Genomic DNA, 8,344 nt, shown 5'->3' with positions numbered 1-8,344 from the left:
TGTCTCTGTGACTGTCTTCTCTGTCTCTGGGACTTGCACCTTCCCCTCTATCTCCGCCCCCTCTATCCCCGCCCCTTTATCTCCACCCCCTCTATCTGGCCCCCTTTATCTCCGCCCCCTTTATCTCCGCCCCCTTTATCTCCACCCCCTCTATCTCCACCCCCTCTATCTCCACCCCCTCTATCTCCGCCCCCTCTATCTGGCCCCCTTTATCTCCGCCCCCTCTATCTCCGCCCCCTTTATCTCCACCCCTCTATCCCGCCCCTCTATCCCCGCCCCTTATCTCCGCCCCCTCTATCCCCGCCCCTCTATCCCCGCCCCTCTATCTCCGCCCCCTCTATCCCGGCCCCTCTATCCCGCCCCTCTATCCCCGCCCCTCTATCCCCGCCCCTCTATCCCCGCCCCTCTATCCCCGCCCCTCTATCCCCGCCCCTCTATCCCCGCCCCTCTATCCCCGCCCCTCTATCCCCGCCCCCTCTATCCCCGCCCCTCTATCTCCGCCCCTCTATCCCCGCCCCTCTATCCCCGCCCCCTCTATCCCCGCCCCTCTATCTCCGCCCCTCTATCTCGCCCCTCTATCCCGCCCCCTTTATCCCCGCCCCTCTATCCCGCCCCCTCTATCCCCGCCCCTCTCTATCTCCGCCCCCTTTATCCCCGGCCCCCTCTATCCCCGCCCCCTCTATCCCCGCCCCTCTCTATCTCCGCCCCTCTATCTCCGCCCCTCTATCCCGGCCCCTCTATCTCCGCCCCCTCTGTCCCTGCCCCTCTATCCCCGCCCCTTTATCTCCGCCCCTCTATCTCCGCCCCCTCTATCCCCGCCCCTCTATCCCCGCCCCCTCTATCCCCGCCCCTCTATCCCCGCCCCTCTATCCCCGCCCCTCTATCCCCGCCCCTCTCTATCTCCGCCCCTCTATCTCCGCCCCTCTATCCCGGCCCCTCTGTCCCCGCCCCCTCTATCCCCGCCCCTCTCTATCTCCGCCCCTCTCTATCTCCGCCCCTCTATCCCGGCCCCTCTATCTCCGCCCCCTCTGTCCCCGCCCCCTTTATCTCCGCCCCCTCTATCCCTGCCCCCTCTATCCCCGCCCCCTCTGTCCCTGCCCCTCTATCTCCGCCCCTTTATCCCCGCCCCCTCTATCTCCGCCCTTTATCTCCGCCCCCTCTATCTCCGCCCCCTCTATCTCCGCCCCTTTATCCCGCCCCCTCTATCTCCGCCCCTTTATCTCCGCCCCTCTATCTCCGCCCCCTCTATCTCCGCCCCTCTATCTCCGCCCCTTATCTCCGCCCCCTCTATCTCCGCCCCTCTATCTCCGCCCCCTCTATCTCCGCCCCCTCTATCTCCGCCCCTCTATCTCCGCCCCTCTATCTCCGCCCCTCTATCTCTATCTCCGCCCCTCTCTTTATCTCCGCCCCTCTATCCCCGCCCCTCTCTATCTCCGCCCCTTTATCTCCGCCCCCTTTATCTCCGCCCCTCTACCTCTGTCTCTTGTGTCGTTGTCCCCTCTCCGCCCATGACACTGGTCTATTTGTGGTACTTGTGCTCCTCTGACACTATCTTAGACCTCTTAGTCTCTGTCTTGGCCTGGGAAGCATGGTTGCAGTGGGTCCGCTGTTGTTCCTGTTCCCTCTGACTCTACCTCTCCTTGTCATCACCATGTGACTCCATCCTCTCGTCCTGATCTTAGCCGCTGCCTCAGTGCCCTCCTTCTGTGATGGCACTCCAGCTCTGGCCCTTCCATCTTCCTAAGCACTCGCTCCGTCCTTTCCCCGTACAGCCCGTATCTCCCGGCCTCTGGCGCCTCCCTATCATTGTCTCCCTATCACCTCCTGCTTCTCCTTGGTTTATTTGCTTTGAGTTCCTGTGAGCTGTGTCCCTGGATAGCTGTTTCTCTCAGTCTGCCTTGTGGTCTCTCTTTGCGCTTCTGTGCCGCAATGGGACTTTTGAAAGGCCATCTGCTTTCAGTCAGGCAGTTGGTCTGGCTGTCCTTATCTCGCCTCTCACTTCGGCTCACATACTTTCCCGCCTTTGGTCTCCAACAAGCACATGGGAGCATGGACGCATGCGCGACAGCCCTGCGTTTTCTGCGGCGAAGGAAAGCTCAGGTGTTTCTGCTAGCGGCCTTGGCAACTACTGACGTCACGGGAGATAGGCTCCGCTTATTGGCTGTCTTCCACTAGGGAGGTGGCCGTGCGTTGCCAAGAGCCAGGCGCTAGCGGAGAACTTTAGACACGTGTGTCGTCATGGCAACTCTTACTAGCCAATCGAAGCCTCGCGCTATTTCCGCTAGTCTGATTGGACAACTCTTACCTCCTTGCCTGTTTCTGATTGGATGTCAAAGAATTCGGGCGCCTCCTTTCATTTTTCCCCTCTCTCCAGGCAGCCCGCACGGGCCGAGTGGAGACGAAAGTGACTAAAGCCTCCAGGGGGTGTGAGGAGCGTCGGCCATGACACCGGAATTCGGCGAGTCAGCTGACCAGGCCGGCTTTCTCACAAGCACGTCCCGTGCCTCCCGCCAGAGGACACCGCAGGACGCTGGGCTCTTGGGCGGCTGGCGCCCGCTGTCCTGGCCGCACGCCGAGGCTTTGCGAACGCATGCAAAGGGTGTCGTTATTATTATCTCTGCTAGCCATGTGACCCAGTGTGCGCTCCGAGTAGACACATCAACTTGGACCTAGGTCCAGGTCTGTCGTGGCCTAACAGCGGTTATCTGATTTTTGTTGTAGGCAAAATCTAGCGAAAATACAGAAAGTTTAATTCACTCCTCACCAGCTCCCTCCCCAACTATTATTCTGCTGTTATCAATATGTTCACAGCAGTATGAGACATTTGTTTCAACTGGTAAGGCCTTACTAACAGTGATGTACTGGGCAGTCTCAGTCAGTTTGACAGGATATAGAATCACCATGGAAACAAGACCCTAGCCATGCCTGGGAGGGGTTAGGCCCTGGCCACGCCCTGATTGGGTTGTTTGAGGTGAAAGACCCACCCTAGCTGTGGGCAGTACTATCCAGTGAGCTGGGTCCCCGACTGAAGCGAAAGGGATCTGAGCACAGTCCTTCATCCCTCCGCTTCCTGACTGTGGGTGCAGTGTGACTCGCTGTTTCAGGTTGTCACCACCACGGCTTCCCTGCCCGGATGGCTGTGCCCTCACACTGAGATAAAATGAACGCTTCCTTCCTTAGGCTGCTTTGGTTGGCAATTTCGTTCCAGCGGTGAAGAGTGAAGCTAATACATTTTTTGTTGTTGTTGCCTCCAAGTGCTGGTGATCATGAAGAGAGCTGGTACAAATATTCTAACATGTTTCAACTCTTCTGGGTTAATGCTGAGTAGCGCGACTGAGGCTCCAGGTACTGAGTGCACTTTGTTCTTGTGAGAAAAAGGTCAAAGTATCCTCAAAAACAGCTGTGTGACTTGGCATTCCCACCTGCAGCAAAGGAGCATTTATGGTACTTCATATCCTCACAAGCATTTGGTGATATTGATGTTTGGATTTGGGACTATAGTGGTTTGAAAGAGAATGGCCCCATAGGCTCATGTATTTGCATTCTTAGTCCTAGTTGTTAAAGTGCCTGGGAAATATTAGGAGGTGTGGCCTTGTTGGAGGAGGTGTGGCCTTGCTGGAGGAGGGTGTGGCCTTGCTGGAGGAGGGTGTGGCCTTGTTGGGGGAGGCGTAACCTTGTTGGAGGAGGTGTGGCCTTGCTGGAGGAAGGTGTGGCCTTGTTGGAGGAGGTGTGGCCTTGCTGGAGGAGGGTGTGGCCTTGCTGGAGGAAGGTGTGGCCTTGTTGGGGGAGGCGTAACCTTGTTGGAGGAGGGTGTGGCCTTGCTGGAGGAAGGTGTGGCCTTGTTGGGGGAGGCGTAACCTTGTTGGAGGAGGTGGAGCCTTGTTGGTGGAGGTGTGGCCTTGTCAGAGGAGGTACTGTGGCTTTGGGCTTTGAGGCCAGTCTCTCTCACCCTCGCTCCCTCCCTCCCTCTCAGCCTGCTCTCTGTGGATCAGGATTTCAAGCTCTCAGCTACTGCTCCAGCACTATGTCTGTCTGCTTACCTCCATGATGATCATGGACTAGCCCTCAAAATCTGTAAGCAAGCCCCCAATTAAATGCTTTCCTTTACAAGAGTTGCCTTGGGCATTACATTCTCCTGGGTGGCAGGGGGGTTTTATTGTTTTAATTTGCAATTTGCTGATGACATACAGTATTGAGCATATTTCTATGTACTTAATATGTTTAATATTGTGTGTGTGCACATGTGTGAATGTGCACATGCCACAGCACACATGTGGAGGTCAGAGGACAATTTGCAGGAGTCAGTTCTCTCCTTTCACTATGGAGATTGTGGAGATCAAATTCGGCTCATCAGGCTGACCTTGAACTCACAGATATCTGCCTGCCTCTGCCATTGGAGTGCTGGAATTAAGGTGTGTAGCACCATCACACCTGGATCTCCACCTTGGCTTTTTTTTGGGGGGGGGCAGGGTTTCTTACTGAATCTTGAGCCCCACGTTTTAGCTAGACTGGCTGGCAGGTGAGGTTGTGGGGTCCTCCTGTCTCTCCCTCCCCAGCCATGTGAGGCTGCAGGTACACACTACTGCACCCTGGGTGTAGGTAGGAGTTGGGGATCTGAACTCTGGTCCTCAGGCTTGTGCAGCATGCGCTTCGTGCACTGAGCTGTTTCCCAGTCACAACGATTTACGATTTTGATTGTCAACTTGATTGGATTCAGACACACCTAGGGAGTTCATAAAACACACCTTTGAGTGTCTGTGAGGATGTCTCCAGAAAGGATTAATGAAAGGGTAGAGATCCACGGCCCTTGGTGTGAGTGGCACTGTCACTATGGGCTGTGGGTCTGGATGGAGCATCCTATGTACATAAGCATGCTCTCTCTGTGTCCTGGCTTCTGTGACAGAGCAGATTCGCCCCACCAAGATGGGCTGAAACCTTTGCAACCATGAGCCCACCCAAACCTTCCTCCCCTTGTCTGATCACAAGTTTTGTCAGAGGCACAAAAAGTGTACCTGACATTTGTTTGACATGTGTGTATCATCTTTTGTTCATTTGTAAATTGAGTTATCTAGTTTTTTTATTTTTGTTTGGTTTTTTTGAGTCTGGTCTCATGTGGCCGAGGCTGACTTTGGACTTACTATAGAGCTGAAGTTGGCCCTGCCCTTCTCTTCCTCTGCCCTCCAACACCCGACTGCTATGACAACAAGTATGGACCACTGTGCCTGGCTGGGTTTTCTGAGTTCTTTCTTTCTTTGGAGTTTTCAGAATTTTGTTTGTTTGTTTGTTTGTTTGTTTGTTTTTAATATATTTTAGGTAGAAATCTTTTACCTGTTGTGTTTTGCAAAGATTTCTTCACAATTTGCAACTCTTCGATTCTCTTTGTAAAAATTACACTTCCTTGCTTGGTATGCATGGGCCATAGCACATGTGAGGAGGTCAGAGCATTTGTCGTTGCGAGGACTGGCTCTCTCTGTCCGCCATGTGGGTCCCTGGTCAAACTCAGGTCACCAAGCTTGGCAGCAAGTACCTTTATTCACTGAACCATCTCACTGCCCTCTTTTAATCCGTGATTTTCATATCATCCCTTCTCACCCCAAATCCACATGCTTTGGGTATGCTCTACCAGAGATGCATGTGTCAGGCCTATTCAATCAGAGTTCTTTTTAATCACACTTGACTTCAGGGTGTAGCCTAGAAATGGATCTCAGCGTTCAGTACAGGGATGCCTTCTGTTAGGTGGCTGAATTTGGGGAGCCAGAGATATTTTTTTGAAGATTTATGTATGTGCATATGAATGCAGATGCCCACAGAGTCCAGAAGAGGGCATCAGATCCCCTGGAGCTGGAGTTACAGGTGGTTGTGGGCTGCCTGACAGAGATACTGGAAGCCCAAGTCGGATCCTCTGCGAGAGCAGCAAGTACTTTTAACCAGTGAGCCATCTCTCCAGCCCCATAAGTTTGTTAGTGTTCAGACAACCTTAGTGAGGTTAGGCCTAACTATAATAAAATGTATAGGTTCTTTTTTCTGAGACAGCATCTCGTGTACTTCATGCTGGCTTCAACTTACTATGTAGTCCAGGCTCCTCCTGCCTCAGCCTCCCCAAGTACTGGGATATAGTGTGCACCACCATGTCCAACTCTGACTTTTTCAGAGGTACTTCTGCACCATGTTCTATTAGTCACAGAAGCTAAAAGGTGAGAGGAAGTAATGTAAGAGTCTTTCAGCTGACGAGTGAGCAGCACTGAGGATATGGTGCAGTGTGGAGGGCTTTGCTGGCATGCACAGAGCCCACAGAGCCCTGGGTTCAGTCTCCAGCTGCAAAAGTGCAACACACCAAAGTACTAGATGACTAGATGAACAAAGGGCTGTACATCTGCAGATAATGGAATACCAGTTCATCTTCAAAAGGTATCTGGCCTGGATATGGTAGCTCATGGCTACGATGTCAGTACTTGGGAAGCTAAGGCAGGAGAATCACCATGAGTCCAAGGTCAGCCTGGGAGAGAGGGAGGGGAGGGGAGGGGAGGGCAGGGAGGGGAGGGCTGGGGAGGGGAGGGGAAGGGGAGGGCAGGGCAGGGGAGGGCAGGGGAGGGCAGGGGAGGGCAGGGAGGGCAGGGGAGGGGACCCCTGGAGAGAGGAGTGGAAAGGAAGAAAGAAGAGAAAGGGAGAAGAGGGGAAGGAGAAGAAAGGAGAAGGAGGGAGGGCAGGGGAGGGGAGGGAGGGCAGGGGAGGGGAGGGCAGGATGAAATGAGTTGATGGGTAAAAGTACTTGCTCCCAAGCCTGAGACCTGATGGATTTGATTCCCTGAGACCCATATGGCGGAAGGAGACAATCAATTGTTGAAGTTTGTCCTCTGGCCTCCTCACACAGGCACCTGCACACATGCACATAAAACAAATAATGGTTTAAAAATAAACTGAGTTCCCAAGGGAGGAGTCGTGTCATGGTAGTACTCAAAAGATGGTCATGTCCTCAGCATCAGAACCAAGACCAGGGCCTTGGCAGATGCAGTTCAGGATCTCCAAGTAAGATCATCCTGGCTTTAGACTGGTCCCCACATCTAATAGCAGGTGTTCTAACAGACGAGCAGAGAGGCTAAGGGTACAGTTCAGGAGGAGGGCTAGCTCAGCATGCAGGAGGCTCTGGCTTCCATCCCAACTTCACAAAAACTGGCATGGTGATGTACACCTGTCACCCAGCACTTAGGAGGTAGAGGCTGAAGAATGGGGAACTCAAGGTTATCCTGAGCTACATGATGTGTTCAAGCCATCCTGAGCTATGTGAGATCCTGTCTCAAACGGAACAAACCCAGATGGGGACGGAGGACAGTGCTGTGAGGAGACAGCTGGACTGGAGTGGTGGACGCCCGCTACGCAAGGCGGCCTTGCCCACCTCCATCAGTTGCCACGGGACAAGCATGGGTTGGACTCTCCCTCAGCATCATGGGAGGAAGCAACCGGACATATCTTGATTCTGACTTCTGGTCCTGGCAGATAATTTCCTGTGTGCTCAGTCCACCATTTTGAAGTCCTGGTTGTCAGACCAAGAGGGCAGCAGCTCTGCGGGTTTCTGTCCCCACGGTGGAGAATTCGTGGGCGTGTATGAGGAGCAAATGGTGGGCTACGTCAGACATACGGAGGCCCCCCTTCCCCTCGATGTATGGTTCCTGCAGGAACATCCATCAATGGCCCCTGTGTTCCTGACAGAGAATTATAAATTTGAGGTGCACTTGCCATAGGGACAAAAAAGGGATGCGGTCTCCCGAGTGTCTGGACCAACGGTGGTGAAGGGAGGAGATGGGGAGTGCCCTACAGCACACTTACCAGACTCAAGTCACATGACTTAAGGTGGCCATCCAGCCTAAGCAGGACCAATCGGAAACTTTCCCAAATATGAGGATGCCTAAGAAGCCATGGTCCTCATGTCATCTTCTCAGAAGTCATCCTCTCTCAGGTGGTTTGGTGGGTCCTGGGTGAGTCCTGTTAATGCCCTCCCCCCATCCCTCCCCCTGCTCCTGCTTCCATGCTGCTGATAAAGCCCTCATGGAGGAGAACCCACATGACAAGAGGTCACTTTCCCAGAATGCTCTGCAACCCAGTTAGTTACAGCTAGATTTGGGCAGTTCTAGAATCTCTAGAGGGACAAGATGATTGCATGTGGAGGCCCCTGTCCGAGGTACCTGCCTGCATGTCATTGCAGGATATCCAGTGCTGTGGTAGACAGCCCGTATGCAAGAGAGGGAGGCCACCTACTCAGTGCCTGGCATTACCTGGGATGGAAGGTCCTGAGAAGCACACAGGAAATCTCTGTCACTTCATCTCTTATAGTTCAAAATTCTGTTTT

This window comes from Peromyscus leucopus, chromosome 1 (assembly GCF_004664715.2).
Source record: "Peromyscus leucopus breed LL Stock chromosome 1, UCI_PerLeu_2.1, whole genome shotgun sequence".
NCBI lineage: Eukaryota > Metazoa > Chordata > Mammalia > Rodentia > Cricetidae > Peromyscus > Peromyscus leucopus.
This window is presented reverse-complemented; position numbering follows the sequence as displayed.